The 19,893-nt window shown below is 49.8% G+C and overlaps 1 protein-coding gene across 1 annotated transcript in view; it reads left to right on the plus strand.

Moving 5' to 3' along the window:
• LOC146830168 (GTPase IMAP family member 3-like) overlaps positions 1-19,893 on the plus strand; it is a 224,174-nt gene that overhangs the window by 196,100 nt on the left and 8,181 nt on the right. The window lies entirely within an intron of this gene.

Consider the following 19,893-nt stretch of genomic DNA (forward strand, 5'->3'; position numbering starts at 1 on the left):
ATCTTTATCACTCAGGTTCTCATCTCCGCTAAACTGCTTAAAAGCCACAATTAACCTCTCATAATAAGCATGTACTGACTCCTTACTTTCCTGATGGGTTCAGTCAATTTTCACCCAATCAGTCTCTTTAGGGGGTACCTTATTTTTCAAAAATGCCATAACTTGTTCATATTTCTTCATTATTTCTGGGTCGGGTGCTCCTGTCTTAGGATCCCTAGGATACTCCTGAGTAGGCCAATTTATCATCAACTTACACTCTGTCCACTAATCTGCTGGTACTATTATGTCAAACTATTCAGATCTATCCATAGTACTTTAGACAGTTTTACGAATCTGTCTACTTGCCGGTACCACTCGACAGGCTTTTCGCGTAGTCGAGGGAAATCATTTGTGAAAGACAAAATGTCCTGTCTTGTCCATGGAACATGTACATATCCTCCTCCTGGAATCTCTCTCATGGGGTATTCTGTTGCTACCTTTTCTTTCTCTCTAACAGGAAATGCTGAAGCTGTTTTTTCTGAGGCATCATCACATCTTTTATACCACTTACTTCTCCATTTATCCACATCTCCTCATTTTCTCAACAGGCCGATTATGTCCTTAATCTGACCTATCCGTCCTGTAGTATTCAGATTCTCTATATCTTTCTCAGTGAAATCGACTCAATAAGGTTTTTGCAGTTCTTTTACTTTGTCAAAATCTATTCCCATTTCATTTGCAACTTCTCCTAGTCTTTCATGCAAGTTTTTTGCTCTCCATGTCGCACTTTTGCAAATAAATAAATAATAATTCCTCATCCTGATAGTAGGAACTATCCCTACTGAAAAATTTAAAAACTATCAACTCTTCTAATACCATTCGTAATTTGGCCACATCTATTGACTGGGATTCTTGGTCTTTTTTCTGTAACCCTCTGAGCCATTCGCTTAATTCTTCTACAGATGGTCCGACTGGGTTTTCTACACTATTTTGTTCTGGAGCCTTTTGTGGTTCTAATAAAGTTTCCACTGTCATTCTACTCTTTTCAGCATAAATTTGATTTACAAATGGATTATTTGAAACACTCGGTTCAAACATATTTATTGTCTGTCCCCATGGATTCTCAATTTGAGTCCGTTCGGGGCTCTCGATTACATTTTGATTTCTGTACGGTACTGTCAAACAATGTTCGGTATCCCTTTGTTTCTCAAATATGGGCATTACTGGACCTATCGTTACTGGAACCGTTACAGCTTCTAAATTTTTGGTCAATTCTCTTATTTTTTCAGTTAATTCTAGGGTAGTTTTGGCCAATTCCGTTGAATTTTCACTAATTACTCTACCTTCTGTCTGTTTTTCTACCTCTCTTGCAGAGTTACTTTTCCCTAATTCTGGGGACATAGTCTCTGTTTTAAGTGTTCGCAATGTTTCTCTCATTGGGGCACTTGGTGTCAATGTCTCTGGTTCTGGTCGGTACGGTGGTGGGTTTTTGTAAAACACATCATCATCATCATCTTCCGATTCATTCGCTTCGTACCCACTCGTTTCCACATTACGGTTTTTCTCTGCACATTTTCTTCCTTCATTCTCTCCGGCCATTCTTACAGGAAACACACCCTTGCATTTCGCCACCTCTTCATTCGATCGTCATGTGTCTCATGTCCCTATGGTCTACCAAACATGCATCTGTAACCCCTACCACTTTGCTGCCTTTCTCGATCATGCATTTCGTCTTCCCATTCCGTCAATGCCTCAAACTGCGTCGGTCTAGGTCTCGGTTCTAAGTCCATCATTTTCTCACGGAGATTTCTTAAAACGGCCAAATTAAAGGAACCATTTTCTGGAAATGCCAGGACTCCATCGTCCTTGGTATATTTAACCCAATTGTCTAACCAAATACAGGTATGATACCCATATTTCGCAATCATTAGAGATGTGGGGGTTTTCGGTGGGGGAAGTAACTGTCCTTCCCTAGTCTTGACCTGTTTGTCTTTCTTAAACCACTTCTTAATTTTCCCAAACCACGATTTCTTCTTTTCTGGTGGTTGGTAATACATTTTCTCGGTTTCCGTGTACCGTTTAGTCTTCTTACGACTGTATCACTATTCTGTCCACTCACAGCGCGACTCACACTAACGCACCAATCAAAGAGCGTTTACGTCACCCTGTATTTCTCCACTCCTAGCGCGGCTTTACACTAACGCACCAATCCGGAGCGTTTTACGCCTCTGACCTACTATCCAATCCCAGCGCGGTCGTTCTGACGTCAGCAGCCGCTGCAGCAGCTCTGCTCTCGTCTACCCCTCCTTTACAAAGTCCGTGCAGTGGACTTTTTGTTGCAATTTCTACAATTCCGTTAGTAACAACACAAAAACATCTCCATTGTCTGCTTCGCTAACCAAAGAACAGCAAAAGACCTTTCTCACGAGAATTCCGTCTTTCTCGAACAGCGCTTACCTCTGTCCTACTACGGAATCGTTACTTCCGTTGATAAAGTAGCACATCCCTCTACCTTACCCTTCTAAAAAGCATCAACTAACCGCTTCTCTAACATTAAATAATACTAGAGTTTCGCCATTAATCGGAATGCCTTTTTCATACACAGACTATCATACAGGGAAAATGTAGATCATTCACACAGATTTCTGTCCTTCTCGAGAGCAGCGCTTACCTCTGCCCTACTACAGAATATAACATTCGTTAACAAAGCAGCGCTTCCCTCTATTTTGTCCTTCTAGCAAGCTCAGAGAACACCTGCTTCCTTTTCAGTAATAAGCGTTATTGGTATGCCAATTGGTTTCTTGGTACCTAAGACCAAAATTTCACAGGTAACCCTTTGCTAACATTCACACGTCTCTCACACAGAGAATATCACTAATGGCAACATACGACAATGCTGCCGAATCGAACCCAGACAATGCGCCGTGCAACTTCACTTGTTACACGTTTTCTCCCGTGTACCTACGGGCAACCACAATTCCGTCTTTCCCAAGAACAGCGCTTACCTCTGCTCTGCTACGGAACTGTTACAAATTTCCGACTTCCTACATCCCAGAAGTCGTGCAAATAACATATAACTCGACGCAACTCAACAAGAGTGTTAGTACATAAACCAATACCAATCAATAATCAATAAGCTATTTACAAGCAATCGTCACTAAACCCAAAACAATAGCTAAACCATATCTGTGCTACCAAGAAAACTGTTGCAGCGTGGAATACTAAATCCCTCTTTACGTCACAGACCATAGATCTCTACAACCACATTCATTCATTCATTCATTCATTCATTCATTCACTGATGGGGCCCATAACACCAACATTCATTCCCTATAGATCTATAGTACTTAAGAGGTGATTTTTACTCCATACGCTGCAATGAGAGGAAATATACGAAGACCCTAATGAGCAATAGATTCACTTATCCTTCCCTACCTCACCAGGATCTAAACATCACCCTTATATTCCTCCCATGGATAGGCCATGGATCAGCTTAGTTGCTGAGTGAAGTGACACCTAATTCTCTAAACATTATACATCAATAAATTTCTTAAATAATAACTCAACACAGTTCTTTATAATCAATTGGAATATTTTATCTAAATTAAATGCATGGAAAATCATTAGTCTTTCAATATCTTATCATATTTACCTATTCTGGCTAAGTGTCGTCCTCTGAGTCAAATTCTGATCTTTTGTCTTTTTGCCCATAAGGTGATCATTCAGTTTGTAAAGTAATTGGGCATCTGATCAGTCCGTCAGAGTTTCTGGACAACAGCTGTCCTGCAGTGTCACCGTCCTCTTCGTCAGCATAACGTCAGGAAATTTGGGAAGCAACCTACAACCTCTCTCTTCTATGGGTTTTAATAATGAATTCAACGACAAAAATGTTGCAAACACAATTTAAAACACTCCTGATTGGTGGAACCAGGATCATCCTTCCTGTTTCCCATTCGTATAATGTTTCTTTAGATGTAATTTAAAATTTCACTGTTGAATGTATCTTTATAATTTGTCCATTCAGGGCATCTGGCTCTTAGCCCGGTGCGTCCTTGGGTGGCACAGTCTGGTTGGGGTCGATCAGAGGCCACTGTTGCTAGCAGAGACGCATGCGCACTTCACCCAGAGACTTCATTATAACGTCAGTCCGTCAAATAGGGATGGCAGCCATTTTGTGGCCACTCCGAAAGGTCAACTTAAGCAAAGAAACACAAAAGCGTAATTAATACATGGAAATTACTATTAAAATGTTATTCCCTCACTAAACCCCTTATGTGTGTGTATTTATCTAGCAAAAAGCAACACTTACTGCGGATTATACTCACATATAAAAGCACAAAACACCAAAATACATCACGAAAGCAACATATAACATGCAAATTCTATTTTCTATCATTAATATGCGTATGAATATTAGTTCACGTATTATTAGACCATGCAAATGCAATTCCCATGTGTATTCTTCTTATATTAGTAATGTTGATCAGTCATAAACAACAACCATTAGTACCATTAGTGTTAATCAATTATTCTTTTTAATATAAACCTATAGAATGGAGGGGTATACAATTTTTAAAGAAAAACCCTCTCCAGCAATACCATTTCCTAGGCACTTACAAGGGTGGCTGAAGTTGTGCCAATCATGGTACAGTTTGGGAAAGAGATCTAGCACTGAGAATCTGGTTAGCAGGAACCGAGTGCACTTAGAGTTTGAAATTACATCAGTCATCAAGCGCAAAGTGTGGGCTAACCATGTCAAAAGAGGTGCTTTCCTACAATGAGTGATGTAGTATGTGAGGTCATAAGCAGTATATTGAGGGGATGTAAGTTATAGCTAACTCAGGTAACTATAACTGCTGAATTTGACTTGCTTTGCATCAATCAATCAATACATCAATCAATCAGAATTTATAAAGTACAGTTAATGAGAGTGTCCAGGTGCTTGCAGGTCCCTGGGGCTTATTCGAACAGCCATGTCTTGAGTGCCATTTGGAATTCTGGAAGTTAGGTAAAGGTCCACAGGTGCATGGAGTGGCTGTTCCAGGTCTTTGCTGTGATGTGGAAGAAGAAGCGCCCTTCACTTCTGCGTTTGTAGATGCAGGGAGTATGGGCAAGTGAAATGGAGGCGGAGCTCATTCTTCTCAATGGTTGGAGGAAGTTCAGGCAGTGGTTAATGTATTCAGGTCCTTGGTTGTGTAGTGCCTTGTGTGTATGGATCAGCAACTTTAATTGGCATCTCTTCTGTACGGGGAGCCAGTGGAATTACCTGAGGTGGGGTGTGATGTGGGTTTGTCAGGGAAGGCCGAAGACGAGTCTGGCTGTGACATTGTGCATGGTCTGAAGTCTCTGTAGGAGGTGTGCTGCGATTCCTACATAAAGGGCATTGCCATAGTCCAGTCGGCAGGTGATAAGGGCCTGTGTCACGGTGTGTCTTGTGTGTAGAGGTAGCCACCTGAACATCTTACTTAGCATGCACAGAGTGAGGAAGTAGGCGGAGGAGACGGCGTTGATCTGTGATTTCATGGTGAGCTTGTTGTCAATGATGATTCCAAGTTTTCTGGTGTGGTCAGAGGGAGTGGGTGTGAGTCCTAGGTCTGACGGTCACCAGGAGTTGTTCCATGTGTTGCTGCTGTTGCTAAAGATTAGTACTTCCGTCTTGTCTGTGTTCAGCTGAAGGCAGTTGTTCTTATATCAGTCAGCAATGTTTGTCATGCATCTATGCAAGCTGGTTCAGGTGGTGGTGGGGTCGTTGGTGAGTGAGAGGATGAGTTGGGTGTCATATGCATAGGAAAATATTTTGAGACTGTGGGATCCGACAATGTAGACCAGCGTTGTCATATATGTATTGAAGATCGTGGGGCTGAGGCATGAGCCCTGGGGGAGACAGCAGGTGATCTCTTTGGGTTCAGAGTTGAAAGGTGAGGTGGATCCTCTGGGTTCTTCCATTGATGAAGGAGGTACTCCATCTAAGCGTATCCTCTTGGATGCCAATGTGGTAGAGTCTTTGCATTAGCATGTGCTGGGATAGGATGTTGAAGACTACAGAGGAGGATTAAAGCTGCTGTTTTTCCTCGTTCAAGGAGGGTTCGGATGTCATCTGTGATTTTCACATTTACAAAACAATCCCCACTCACCAGATGATGTCATCAGTGTTGTCATTTGGGATGTCATCAGTGATGTCACTGACCATGTCATGAGTGATGTAATATGTGGGGTCAAAAGCAGTGCATTACGGGGGGCATAAGTTACAATTAGCTCCCGGAAATATAACTGCTGAATTTCTATGGCTTTGTATGTGTAGAAAAAATTTAAATATTATAAACAGGTCCCTCAAATTTTAGCATTGACATCAGGGAAAACATAGGCATACATTAATATTTACACCCCTATGCTGGTTTTAAAGCACACTTATTTGTTTTACAAGTTCATCAAATCTGCGGATGCCACGCAAAGGCACCCTGGATCCGCTGTGATGCAAGAAACACACACAAACCTCAATTTCTGATTGGCTACAGTAAGTCCCCACCCATGCACATTGCAACTCACACCCTAAGTTACTCATTTGGCTTTCAGATCTCTACAGAATATACTGGAATCCAGTGCTCCTCTGTGTTCTTTTTTCATTCTCCCAAAACTCCTTACTTTCAGTGGAGCTATGTCTTCCTCATATGAACTTAGATGCCCTGAACCTGTAGAAGATGAGGAAGAGGATATGCCACCACTGCAAAAAGAATCTGATGACTGGAAATATTTCTCTATTTAATCTGGTGAGAAGAAGGTGGTGACCAAAATCGTACATTGCAATATCTGTGCAAAAAAGTTATCACACGTGTTGGAAAGTGGATTATTAGTAGTGTTGAGTAGTGACCACAAGACAAGACAGCATTTAAAAACATACATACTATAAATTAGTATGGAACAAAACACAATTAAAATCCCACCCAAATTTATTAAAATATATCATATGTTTATGAACAAATAGAAACCAAAATAAGAAACAGAGATATGCATTTTTAAAGATTAAATGTAAACATAGCACTTAGAAGCAGATCGCACTCAATGAGTTTAAAGAAAGGGTCATGCTGGTTCGGGACAAAGTAAAGAGTTCTTTACACTTCCTTATAGAAGTGTTTCATAATGCAGGGAAGTGTTTCATAATGCAGGGAAGTGTTCCATAATGCAGGGAAGTGTTCCACAGCACCAGCCAAGAATTCAGATGCCCTGCTTTGCCTCTACTGCAATGCACCAGGTCCACTTATGGGGATTTTTACAAAGGTGGCTCCAAACTTCTCCAGACTTATGAATCTTCTTCCAGAAGGTGTCCTTGAGGGTTTAAAGTGTCCAAAACACTTATCCAATGTTGGAGGGAGGACCACCGGGGAGCCGGAAGGACTACTCCGGGCACCTTCCTACCGCCAAGTTATAGCCGAGCGCTGCTGAGAAGCCTCCTAGGAGAGGTCCTTCTCCTATAATCGTACCAGGCCCAGTAACACCACCACACAGGACTCCGTATCGGTTGCTTATCTTGGTTCGTTATATAAAAAAAGGAGCACGTTCAATATGTACAGTGGGATCGAGAGATCCAGTAAGAGTCTCAATGTCTTTGAAGGAATGGGGTAGCGGGACAGTCTTAGTACCAACCAGGTACGGGAGGGCTCTGCGCCTGACCTTGGATGCTGGTCTCAGAGCGGCTCGCACGTGGAGAGCCGCGACGGCGTCAGCAGGGCTCGGGTGGTAGTTCCGCTTGGGTCGAGCCGCGACACAGTCAGCAGGGCTCCGGTGGTAGGTCCGCTTCGGTCGAGCCGCGACGAGGTCAGCTGGGCTCTGATGGTCTGTTGCAACAAGGTCGGGCCGCGACGGCGTCAGCAGGGCCCCAAAGGTTCGTGAAGGTCTTGTAAGCACGATGGAGCCGCGACGTCGTCAGCAGGGCTCAGCAGGTAGTTTCAGGAAGAGTCTTTCTCCGTAGGGTCAGCCGCGATCCGATCAGCAGGGCTCTTGACTCCAGGATACAACTGACATCTTGTTGTCCGGTCGCCCCAGATATAGGTCTTGAGCCCTTTGATGTCCGGACCCTTGCGCCCAGGAGGGCGGAGAGGCCGGGTAGGGCACGGCCAGACGCCCAGCAGGAGAGGCGCCAGGCCCCAGAGAGCTGTGGGGCGGTCGCACCTAGGTGTGGAAGGACAGTTGGGGGGGGGGGGTCCCATCGATACTGCCCTCCGCCGGGAGTGGGAAGGGCTCACGTGGTATCCCCCGGGCCAGGGCTGGGCGCCTCGATGTCGGGCCTCGCTGGGACCGAGGCCGGGTAGAGCAGGGTCACGGAGGTGGTCACGTGGAGTGACGTGTAATCCAAGATGGAGGAGCCCCGAGGTGCATGGGACCTCGTGCAGCTGAGCGAGGGGGAACAGGACCACGCCATGAGGCCGGCTCCAACACGCGTCCCCCCCAGCTGAAGGCAGGGAGAGTCACCCATCTCCTTGGGGGTTCTCCTCGCCGAGGTGGAAGAATCGGGACAGGCCGTCAGCATTGGCGTGGTCGTTGCCGGGCCGGTGTTCCACGGTGAAGTCCATCCCTTGCAACGAGATGGACCATCGCAACAGCTTGGGGTTCTCGCCCCGCATTTGCATGAGCCACCGCAAGGGCCGGTGGTCAGTCTGGACCCTGAAGTGGGTGCCGAAAAGGTAGGGCCGGAGCTTCTTGAGAGCCCATACCACAGCGAAGGCCTCCCGCTCGATGGTGCTCCACCTCTGTTCTCGTGGCAGAAGTCGGCGGCTGATAAAGGCCACAGGTCGGTCGAGGCCCTCGGCGTCCATCTGGGAGAGGACCGCCCCGACCCCGTACTCGGACGCGTCGGTCTGCACCACAAATTCCTTGCTGTAGTCAGGGGCCTGTAGCACCGGGGCAGCACACATGGCCGCCTTGAGGGCTTCAAAAGCGGTCTGGCAGCGGGGCGTCCAGTGCACCACCTTGGGCTGTTTCTTGGAAGTGAGCTCCGTAAGGGGGCCCACAATGCTGCCATAATCCTTAATGAATCGCCGGTAGTAGCCTGTGAGGTCTAAGAAGGCCCGGACAGCGGTCTGGGTTGCGGGGGGCTCCCACGCCTGGATGGCATCGACCTTCAACTGGAGGGGCGCTACCTGGCCACTCCCCACCTGGTGGCCCAGATAGGTCACAGATCCCTGACCGATCTGGCATTTGCTGGCCTTAACTGTGAGCCCGGCCCTTTGGAGAGCGGCCAGGACTTTGCCGAGGTGTCCCAAGTGCGCGGCCCAATGGTCGCTGAAGACTGCAATGTCGTCGAGGTAGGCCGCGCTGAAGGTTTCTAGCCCGGCCAGGACCTTGTTTACCAGCCTCTGAAAGGTCGCTGGGGCGTTCTTCATACCGAAGGGCGTCACCCGAAAGTGGTAGTGCCCATCGGGGGTGGAAATGGCGGATCGTTCCTGGGCGCCGGGATTGAGCTTGATCTGCCAGTACCCAGCGGTGAGATCAAAGGTGCTTAGGTAGCGGGCGGCCCCTAAGCGATCAATCAGCTCGTCTGCCCGGGGCAGGGGGTGGGCGTCGGTCTTGGTGACTGCGTTCAGGCCCCGGTAGTCTACACAAAATCGGAGCTCCGGAGAAGTACCGGGGGCGGCAGCCTTCGGCACCAAGACCACCGGGCTGGCCCACGGGCTGTCGGAGGGCTCAATGACTCAGAGGGCGAGCATCTTGGCGACCTCGGTCTGTATGCAGGCCCGGACTCGGTCAGGTACTCTGTAGGCGCGATGATGCACAGGGGGGCTGTCCCCGGTATCCACGTCGTGTACGCACAAGGGGGTCACCCCGGGCGTGAGAGAGAAGAGGGCAGCGAAGGGTTGCAGCAGCCTCCGGCAGTCATGCCGCTGTTCTGAGGTCAGCGTGTCGGAGAGGTGCACTCCCTCTAAGGAACCGTCTTGGCCCGAGGACCCCAGGAGGTCGGGCAGGGGCTCGGAGTCGCTTTCGCCCCCATCATCAGTAGCCAGCAGCAGGCTTAGTTCAGTTCGGGCAAAGTGGGGCTTGAGCCGGTTGGCGTGCAGGACCCGGAGGGGGTTCCTCGGGGACTCCATGTCGATTAGGTAGGTGACGGGGCTCTTCCTCTCAACCACCTTGAAGGGCCCGGTCCACTTGTCCTGCAGGGCGCAGGGGTCCACGGGTGACATGACCCAGACTTGCTGGCCTGGCTCGAACTCGATGGTCGAGGCGTTTGCGTCATACCAGCGCTTCATGTCTTCTTGGCTGGCTTCGAGGTTGGCTTCTGCCAGGGCCCGGAACTTCCGAGTCTGGTTCCGCAGGGTCAGGAGGTACCGGTAGACGTCGGGGGGGCATCTGGGACGTTCGTCTCCCAGCCCTCCTTGACCAGGCTGAGGGGCCCTTGGACGGGGTGCCCATACAATAGTTCGAAGGGGCTGAAGCCCAGGGATTTCTGCGGTACCTCTCGATAGGCGAACAGGAGGCAGGGCAGCAGGACATCCCACCTCCTCCGCAGGGGCTCTTCCAGACCCTGGATCATCCCTTTTAGGGTCCTGTTGAACCGCTCGACCAGTCCGTTCCCCTGGGGGTGGTAAGGGGTAGTGAATCTGTAGGTGACCCCACATTGTTGCCAGAGGGATTTCATGTATTTTGAAATAACGTTCGTATCCCTGTCGCTCACCACTTCTCGGGGGAACCCCACCCTGGAGAAGATGCCCATCAGGGCCCGGCCCACCACTGGAGCTGTCACAGTGCGGAGGGGGATGGCCTCCGGGTATCGGGTAGCGTGGTCGACCAGTACCAGGATGAAGCGGTGTCCTAGGGCGGTTCGGGGGTCGAGGGGCCCCACGATGTCGATCCCCACTCGTTCGAACGGGGTGTGGACGGCTGGAAATGGTTGGAGGGGGGACTCGACCCCCAGTTTTCCCGCTAGCCTGGTAGGTCTGGCAGGACCGGCAGTGGTGGTCCACGTCTCTCCGCATTCGGGGCCAATAGAAATGGGTCACTAGACAGCTGTAAGTCTTGTCCCGCCCGAGGTGTCCGGCGAGAGGCACGTCATGCGCCAGGTTCAGGAGGAACTCCCGGAACCGGAGGGGAACCACCAACACCCGGCCGGCTCCCAGCTCGGCGACTTTCTGCTCGCTGTATAGTAAGTCATTGTCCCAATAGACCCAGTGGGTTCCCGTGGGGTCCCCCGAGGCCTGGGCGGCCGCTTGCTGTCGGGCCCCCTCGAGGGACGGGCAGGCCTTCTGTTCCTGCTGGAACTGTTCGCGGGTGGGGCCCCCATCGTGGCGCCACTGAGCCAGCTCGGGGATCTCGCTGAGGGAGGCGGCCTCGTCGGGAGACAGTTCGGACGGCCCGGCCTCATCGTCGGGTTCCTCCGTGCCGGAGGAGGGTGATAGTTCTGGGCCCGTAGGCTGGTCGGTGGCCGCAGCAGCGGCGGGTTGGGCGGTCATGGACCGGGTGGTGGCGCAGGCCCACTCAGGCAGCCCTAGCATCCCCAGATGCTCTCGGCGCTCCACCTGGGCCCAGGGGGAGCTCTCTAGGTCATTCCCCAGGAGGCAGTCCACGGGGGCGTCGTCGCGGACAGTCACTTTTAGGGTGCCGGACCCTCCTCCCCACTCGAAAGGGATCCTGGCCATCCGGCACATGCTTTTGGTGTTGTCCGCGGTCCGGACCGGGCAAAGGACATGTGGCAGGATTTGTTCGGGGGTCACTAGGTGGCAGCGGACAGCGGTCACGCTAGCCCCAGTGTCCCGGAGGGCTTCGGCCCGTCGTCCGTTGATGGTGACCCACTGCTGGTACTTCTGGGTGTTGCTTGGGATGGCCGCTCGGGGCACCATTTCTCGGGAGCCCAGGCAGACGAGCGACATGGCAGCTGGTTCCCACTCGGGGGACCCGTCCTCGCGGTTTTCCTCCTCTTCTTCTCCTTCCCCCAGGGCAGCGGCGGCTATTTGTCGGGGAGGGGGCCCAGCGGTCCCGTTTCGTCGGTTCACGGGGCAGGCCGGGTCGCTCGCATAGTGGCCGGTCTGCTGGCAGCCGAAGCAGGTCACTGGTGGTCGGGGTCCCGGTGGGGCGATGGGGGGGGGGGTCCCCCTTCGGCCCAGGGTCGGGGACGTGTGGTTGGCGGCTTGGCCTCGTGGCGGGCTTCTGGGCGGTCCGGCCGGGAAGTCTCGGCTGCGGTGGGACCCCCCCTCCTCCGCCCCGCTGGCGAGGGGGTCCCGTGGTACTCCGTTGTGTTGACCCATCGGTCTTCTTCGGCGGCGAGCTTCCGGGGCTCGGTCAACTTACTGTCCAGGAGGTGTTGCCTTAGTTCTACAAAGCAGTTGTTGGCGAGGTGCTCCCAGACAATGAGGTCGAACAGTTCATTGTACGAGGTGACCTTGCTCCCTTTTATCCACCCTTCAAAAGCCCGGCTGAAGAAGTCCACGTACTCGACCCAGGTGGTACCGGGGAGCTTCTTGCAGTCCTGGAAGCGCTGCCGGTACATCTCGGCTGATAGTCCGTAGCGGGTGAGTAGGGCTTCCTTCATGTGATCGTAGGAGGTAATCACTGCGTTGGGGAGTTGCAGCAGGGTATCACGGCCCTCGCTGAGGAACCTCCCCCATAGGCCGGCACCCCAATCCTTCCGGGGTACCCGATGGGAGGTCATGGCTACCTCGTAGGCTCGGAACCACTGCTGGATGTCGTCGTTCTTGTAGTACTCTTTGACGACATCCTTGGGGATATGAACCTTTGGCTCGGTCAGTGGTAGGGCGTCCCGGGCCCCGGGGGTGCTGGTTTCCCCCGTTTTGGATTTCAGTTCGAGTTTTTTGAGGCTCCTCTCGTGCTCGAGGGTTAGCCGTCTCTCTTCGAGCTCCCGATGCCGTTTCTTTTCCTCGATTTCCTCTTGCAGCCGTAGTTGCTCCAGGGCTATTTTCTTCTCCGCTAGCTGGAGCTCACCGTCCAGCCGGAGTCGTGCGAGGTCCATTTCGTGTGCCCGGACCCTCTCCCGTTCTCGTATTTCTTCGTGGGATAGGCGGGCTTCGGGGATGCCTTGCCCCCCATCTGTCGGGATTGTGGTCGGCAGGTTTTCGTCCCGGGCCGAGGTCCCTTCGGTGCGGGGTGGAGTGGCCTCGGCTTCGGCCCAGGCTTTCAGGGCTTTCTGTATTTCTTCCTTGGTGCCCAATCCTGTGGTTGGGATCCCTTTGTCTTTGCAGAATTGTTTTAGTTCTTTGTGGGTGTATTTTTCCAGCTGGAAGGTTGCGGCCACGGTTGCTTCTTGGCCGTCCATGGTTCCCTTTTTCTTTTTCCGTCTGGTTAGGTAGTGGGTGCGTTACTTGCTTGTACGATTGCGTCTGGCTCGGATCCCGTCGCTGGCCACCAAATGTTGGAGGGAGGACCACCGGGGAGCCGGAAGGACTACTCCGGGCACCTTCCTACTGCCAAGTTATAGCCGAGCGCCGCTGAGAAGCCTCCTAGGAGAGGTCCTTCTCCTATAATCGTACCAGGCCCAGTAACACCACCACACAGGACTCCGTATCGGTTGCTTATCTTGGTTCTTTATATAAAAAAAGGAGCACGTTCAATATGTACAGTGGGATCGAGAGATCCAGTAAGAGTCTCAATGTCTTTGAAGGAATGGGGTAGCGGGACAGTCTTGGTACCAACCAGGTACGGGAGGGCTCTGCGCCTGACCTTGGATGCTGGTCTCAGAGCGGCTCGGACGTGGAGAGCCGCGACGGCGTCAGCAGGGCTCGGGTGGTAGTTCCGCTTGGGTCGAGCCGCGACACAGTCAGCAGGGCTCCGGTGGTAGGTCCGCTTCGGTGGAGCCGCGACGAGGTCAGCTGGGCTCTGATGGTCTGTTGCAACAAGGTCGGGCCGCGACGGCGTCAGCAGGGCCCCAAAGGTTCGTGAAGGTCTTGTAAGCACGATGGAGCCGCGACGTCATCAGCAGGGCTCAGCAGGTAGTTTCAGGAAGAGTCTTTCTCCGTAGGGTCAGCCGCGATCCGATCAGCAGGGCTCTTGACTCCAGGATACAACTGACATCTTGTTGTCGGGTCACCCCAGATATAGGTCTTGAGCCCTTTGATGTCCGGACCCTTGCGCCCAGGAGGGCGGAGAGGCCGGGTAGGGCGCGGCCAGACGCCCAGCAGGAGAGGCGCCAGGCCCCAGAGAGCTGTGGGGCGGTCGCACCTAGGTGTGGAAGGACGGTTGGGGGTCCCATCGATACTACCCTCCGCCGGGAGTGGGAAGGGCTCATGTGGTATCCCCCGGGCCAGGGGTGGGTGCCTCGATGTCGGGCCTCGCTGGGACCGAGGCCGGGTAGAGCAGGGTCACGGAGGTGGTCACGTGGAGTGACGTGTAATCCAAGATGGAGGAGCCCTGAGGTGCATGGGACCTCGTGCAGCTGAGCGAGGGGGAACAGGACAACGCCACGAGGCCGGCTCCAACATCCAAGTAGTTGGAATCTCCTAGATGGTTCATGGGATGTCTGGACTACAATTCTGACAATGTACCTGGTCAAATACTTAAAAATCCACTGGACGCACTCTAGGATGGGGACTCTTAGTGAAGAGGATGCAGGTGGGCTCTGTTAACTTGTAGATTGCAGGGAGTCCACTCCTTGAGATTTCAAAGTCAGGCAAAGTCCTTCTTGCGCTGAAGTCCCACAGTGTGCAACAGATGCTGTCATTGTGAGTGCAGTCCTCTGGGTGCAGGCCATGGTCTCAACAGGGCAGTCCTTCTTGTTTCTTCAGGCAGCAGATTTGAGAGCTCTGCAGCTCCCCATATTAGTCCATGTTTCTCAGTGTCAAGTAGGAGGGCACCCCTGACTGATGGGTTGCAGGGTGCCACCAAGGTGTGCCATTTTCATGACCCAGAAAGCACTATTTCCTCAAAATCCAAAATGGAGAAAGTTTCTCCAAAGGAGCTGGATCAGACTAACCCAACCCACTGGTGTGGCTAATTTCCTTAACCACTCCGTTTCCAACCTTCTCCCTAATCTAATTACAGAGGCTCCTATGTGGCTGGTGTAGCAGGACGTGGGGGTAAGACTGGACTTTTTAAAAAAAAAAACGGTCATTCTCCCTTTGAAGAACCATGTGGCAACTCTACCCATTCCTGCTCTCTGCTCTGCAGCCTGTACTTATCTGCCCACAGTAAATCCATTGTGTCCTCTGACCGGATACTTCACACCTCATTTAGCAGCACTGTCACAGCCTGCGAACAGACTAGCCAATCAGTAGAGGGCAGCTGGAAACCTGCAATCTGCTATAGTTATTATAAATCTGACAGTGGCAAGTTGTTGCATTTATCTTAACTAATAATGTGATACCTTGAAGTATATTTTTACGCAGCTCCTGTCAATATCTATACTTAAATATAATATTAGAATATTAGCAGAGACAAGATGGCGCCTGTGTGAAAGGCCGCGCAAGTCACTCCCCACTGATCGGACTCGGAGGAATGTGAAATCGCCTGATATCCTGACAAAAATGGTAAAGTGCTAATGCAGACTTACTGGCAGTGTGCCTGGGCCATCGTGGTGCTGTGGAAGAGGCAAGTTGGCATTGCTGGCTATGGAGCTCACTGGAGTCCTGACACCATGAAGAGCACTGCGGATTGTGTTGGCCCGGGCTCCGGTCTCGGAGGGAGGAGGAGCCTGTAGAACCAGGTGGCTCACGACCAGGTATCGCACCAGGAAAAAGATGCATCCAAAGGCGCATCGCTCAGTCAACCCAATAGCTATGGCACGGAAGTGACTTTAGTATCCCCTAATAAAAGCGCTATGTTTCTGCAGTACTCTAAATGGGATAAAGCAGGAGTTAATACAAGCTCCACCAGTGTTAATTATATAATGTCTGTGAAAGGAAAACAGAGAGTGGTGATTCCTAAGAAAGGTGAGAGGAAGGGGGAAGGTAGACTGGAAAATAAAAATGGAGAAGCTCAAGTTACCCAGATAGATCATTCACCTCAACAGCAAATGCAGTCCCAGTTTCTGCCTCAGCAACAGCAGAGCATCACAGAATCTTTTGCTGCTATTCCCGCAGGAGCGTCTGTGGCAGAGCCATCAGGAGCTCCTGGTGGCTTCGATCCAATGGACTTGGCTAGGAGAGTGGACAATCTGGAGAAGGGGATCCCCGACACAGGCAATCATGAGGCTGAGGTGGGAAAGCCAAGAGAAGCACAAAATGGGCTGGTTAGCCTTTTGTCAAACCCATATTCGGAACTCGACTGAAGGAAGGGGCTAGCAAACAGTATTGAGCAAAAAGGATCTGAGAGCTCCTTTGTAAAAAACCTCAACAAATAGTACATCACATTCCCGACTGGTCCTCGCTAACTCAGACACTAGAAAATATGGATACTAGTGTGTTAGTTGAGGGGGCAACAGGGCATGAGGGCCCAGAAAATTCGCACAAACTGGGTGAAAAAATATCACAGATTATTCTGATATCAGTTCTACAGATGCAGAGATTGGCAATAAAAAACAATGATCAAGTTCAAGCCCAGGCAGGCTGCAGGATCTTGCAACAGACCTCTCTTGAATGACCACGTTCGTTCTGATATTTCTATCTCAACGTTAGTCACTTCAAGAATCAGAGGGTTATGGTCTGACATTACCCTAGAGAGCTTCTTGATGAGCACTACCCCCACCCACTTCTCCCCACCTACACTGCGAGACAAGCAGACCGACGGTCTGAGTGATAGAGCCTGTGCTCAAACCTCCCTGCCACCCACCATACCATTACTTCTATTTCTATTCTCTACTTGATGCTGAGAAGGTGTTCAATAGGGTTTCCTGGGAGTATTTGTGGGAATGCCACAAAAGAGTGGGGATTAGAAAGAGGTTTATAGAGGCAATACAGACTCTTTATAGAGCTCCTCGGGCCTGGCTTAGATTAATGGGAGTACAAACTGATCCTAAATGGGGGGGGGGACTAGAATGGGGTGTCCTTTTTCTCCCCTACTATTTGCATTTTATATAGATCCCCTAATCTGTAAAATCGAAGCCAATGCGTTAATCCAACCTATCCGGCTTCAAGGCTTGGATACTAAAATACTGGGGTATGTGGATGAACTGGCTGTAATGACACCTGACCCCCATGTGGCTCTGAGGAAGATTGAGAATGAGGAAAAACTATTTGGGAAGTTGTCAGGTTATTTGCTTAATCGGGATAAAACACAAAATTGTGAAAAATTGTAATTCCAATCTGTCGGATCCAGGAGTGATGAAACCTGCACTCTATTTAGGGGTCAGAATAACATACGAACTGTATACAATTTTAGTGGAAAATCGGGCCCCTGTAATTCAGAAAGGGAGGAAAGATCTAGATAGGCTGAATAATCTGCTCCTGTTGATCCTGGGACGTTGTAACATCATTAAGATGATAGTCCTTCAAAAGTTCTTGTATTTTTTTAGGATTGTTCCTTTAGAGTTTGAAAACCATTGGTTTAAGAGGATGGTCAATAAATTCATATAGTTGCATGGAATGACTAGATGGGCGTTAAGATATATGTCCCTCCCTAGAGAAAGGGGGATGGGCTGTTCCAGACCTATAACTGTATTACTGGACTGCAGTAACCCAATATATTCAGGAACTTTTGGGAGGAACGATGGAGGACCGGTGGAGAAAGGATGCTTTACCGGATATATATGTATTCTTATTAGGAAAAAAAGCCTCTAATTGGCTTTTGAAGTATAGTGAACCTCGCTATCATTAAAAAGTCAAATGTAAGACCCTAGGGGGGCATTTTCTGTTTGGTCGGACGTCAGGAAAAGACTAGGGAGGGGAAGGATGAATTTTCATACTCCACTTTTTGAAAATCCATAATTCCCAGAACTATTTTCCATGATGGGGTTATGCAGCGGTGGAACACCCTAACTAAGAGGAAGATTCGGATCTTCTGGATTCATATGGTGTGGCATCATTTGAGAAGATACAGCAGTCTTTTAATGTTGATCAGAAATAATTTTTTAAGGTATCTACAGGTTCGGTGTTACGTCGCAAAAAAGAAAAGGGGGAAGGGCCTTTATTAGAAAACCCATGATAGAGGCTAAAAGGGACCCTGCGGGTTGCACTATAACCCAGATATATGCAGGTTTGAGGTCATTGATGACTGACGATTTGGAGAAACACTGTGAGAAATGGGGGCAAAGGCTAGGCATTGATGGGACCGAGTTTATTGAGTCACTTGCACTAGGCCGCTCCATATTGAGAACGGCTAGGCTGCAAGCACATCATTATAAGACAATTTTCTCATTATATTACACACCAGCTAATATTGCTCAATTGGGTGGCACAGAAGGGGTTCTCTGCCCCAGAAGCCGTAGTGCTGAGGCTGACATCACCCATATGATTGTGTCCTCTTCAATTCTAGAGTCCTTAAAGACAGCCATAGAACATTTTTTGATGCAATCTATTAGGATTAAAATAGGATTTACACCAGATTTAATGTTATTAGGATTTGCGAGGCAAGGAGTCCCAGAGGCGCATTGAGAATGTGTTTTTATAGTCATGACAGTTGCAAAAATATGTATAGCCACAACCTGGTTGGATCCTGGCCCCCCTACCTTCGAGCAGTGGCTCTCACGGTTTTTAGCTATTTTTAATCTTGAACAGGTTTTATATGAAAGGAAAGGGCAGAGGGTTAAAGAACTAGGGAAATGCATCTGGACCCCATCTACAAATAGAAAAACAATATTGTATATCGCTTAGCCATATCCTGAATGATTGGCATTATAGTGGTGTCCTGATTTCAGCCATAAAACACTAAGGGCATCATTAGGATGGCGGGCGGACTTTGTCCGCCCGCCAACCTATCGTAGAATGCGACCGCCCGCCATTTGTGCGTGGGTCCCGTTGGTGACATTAGGATGCGCCCCCCACACTGGCGGGTGCATCCTGCATTCTTGACATTGCGGCGGGCGGTGCTCTCAGCACCGCCCGCCGCAATGCCAAGAAGGCATGTCCCCGCTCATATGCTAATATGGATGGCGGTGTCTCCCAGACACCACCACCATGTTAACGGCTTTTCCGACCGGTCGACTCTTTGACCGGGCGGAAAACCGGCGGACGGTCTTTCCATCCACCTGGTAATGTGGTGGGGGGAAATTTCAATGCGGGCGGTGGTTTTTAACGGGCGGATCGCCACCGCCATATGGGCGGTGGCGATCCGCCCGCTATCCTAATGACCCCCTATATCTTTATCGGGTATGGAATGCTAACAATGAATTTTTATTCTCCCTCTTATGAACTATTTATCATTGGTAGTGTTTCCTCATATATGTTTGTATGCATTCATCTAATTGTATTTAACTTATCGTGGCAAAATACAAATATTTAAAATTAAAGAATATTAGCTCTTTGAGCCATTCACTACAATGGGAAAAATTAATTTGGCAGTTTTTCACTCACCAGGGCTGATAATATATATTTTATAATGTCCCTGCTTATAGTTACAAGGCAGCCCACCCCTGGGGCACCTAGGGGAGATCTTAGGGGTGACGTATATGTACAAGTCGGTAGTGTGAGACTTTGGAAGTACACAAGTCAGGACATCTACTAGGCCTCTAAACCTCCATGCCCTAGTATATAATGGGGACCTATAGGTAGGTTGAATCCCCCTAGCCCTAATATCTACTAGGGACTTATAGGGTCTGTCATTACCAATTGTAATTAGACCTAATTACACATAGTTCTACGAAGACCACAGGCCCTGGGTCTGGTTAGCACAACCTAGGGCACTCTCAGCGTCAAAAAACCAGCATGTAGTAGTTAAAAATGGGAGCGGAAAGTGGGGGGGGGGGGGGTGGGGGCACTGCAAAAAGCCCTGTTTTCTTTCTACATGGAACAGGGAAAAATATTTTCCATGGAACCTGATACATCTGGAAACACTTGAAAGCGATACATCAATAGCATGATGAGGGAGAAGGCAGCAGGTGGCAAAATA

Source organism: Triturus cristatus, chromosome 5_1, assembly GCF_964204655.1.
Source record: "Triturus cristatus chromosome 5_1, aTriCri1.1, whole genome shotgun sequence".
Lineage (NCBI taxonomy): Eukaryota > Metazoa > Chordata > Amphibia > Caudata > Salamandridae > Triturus > Triturus cristatus.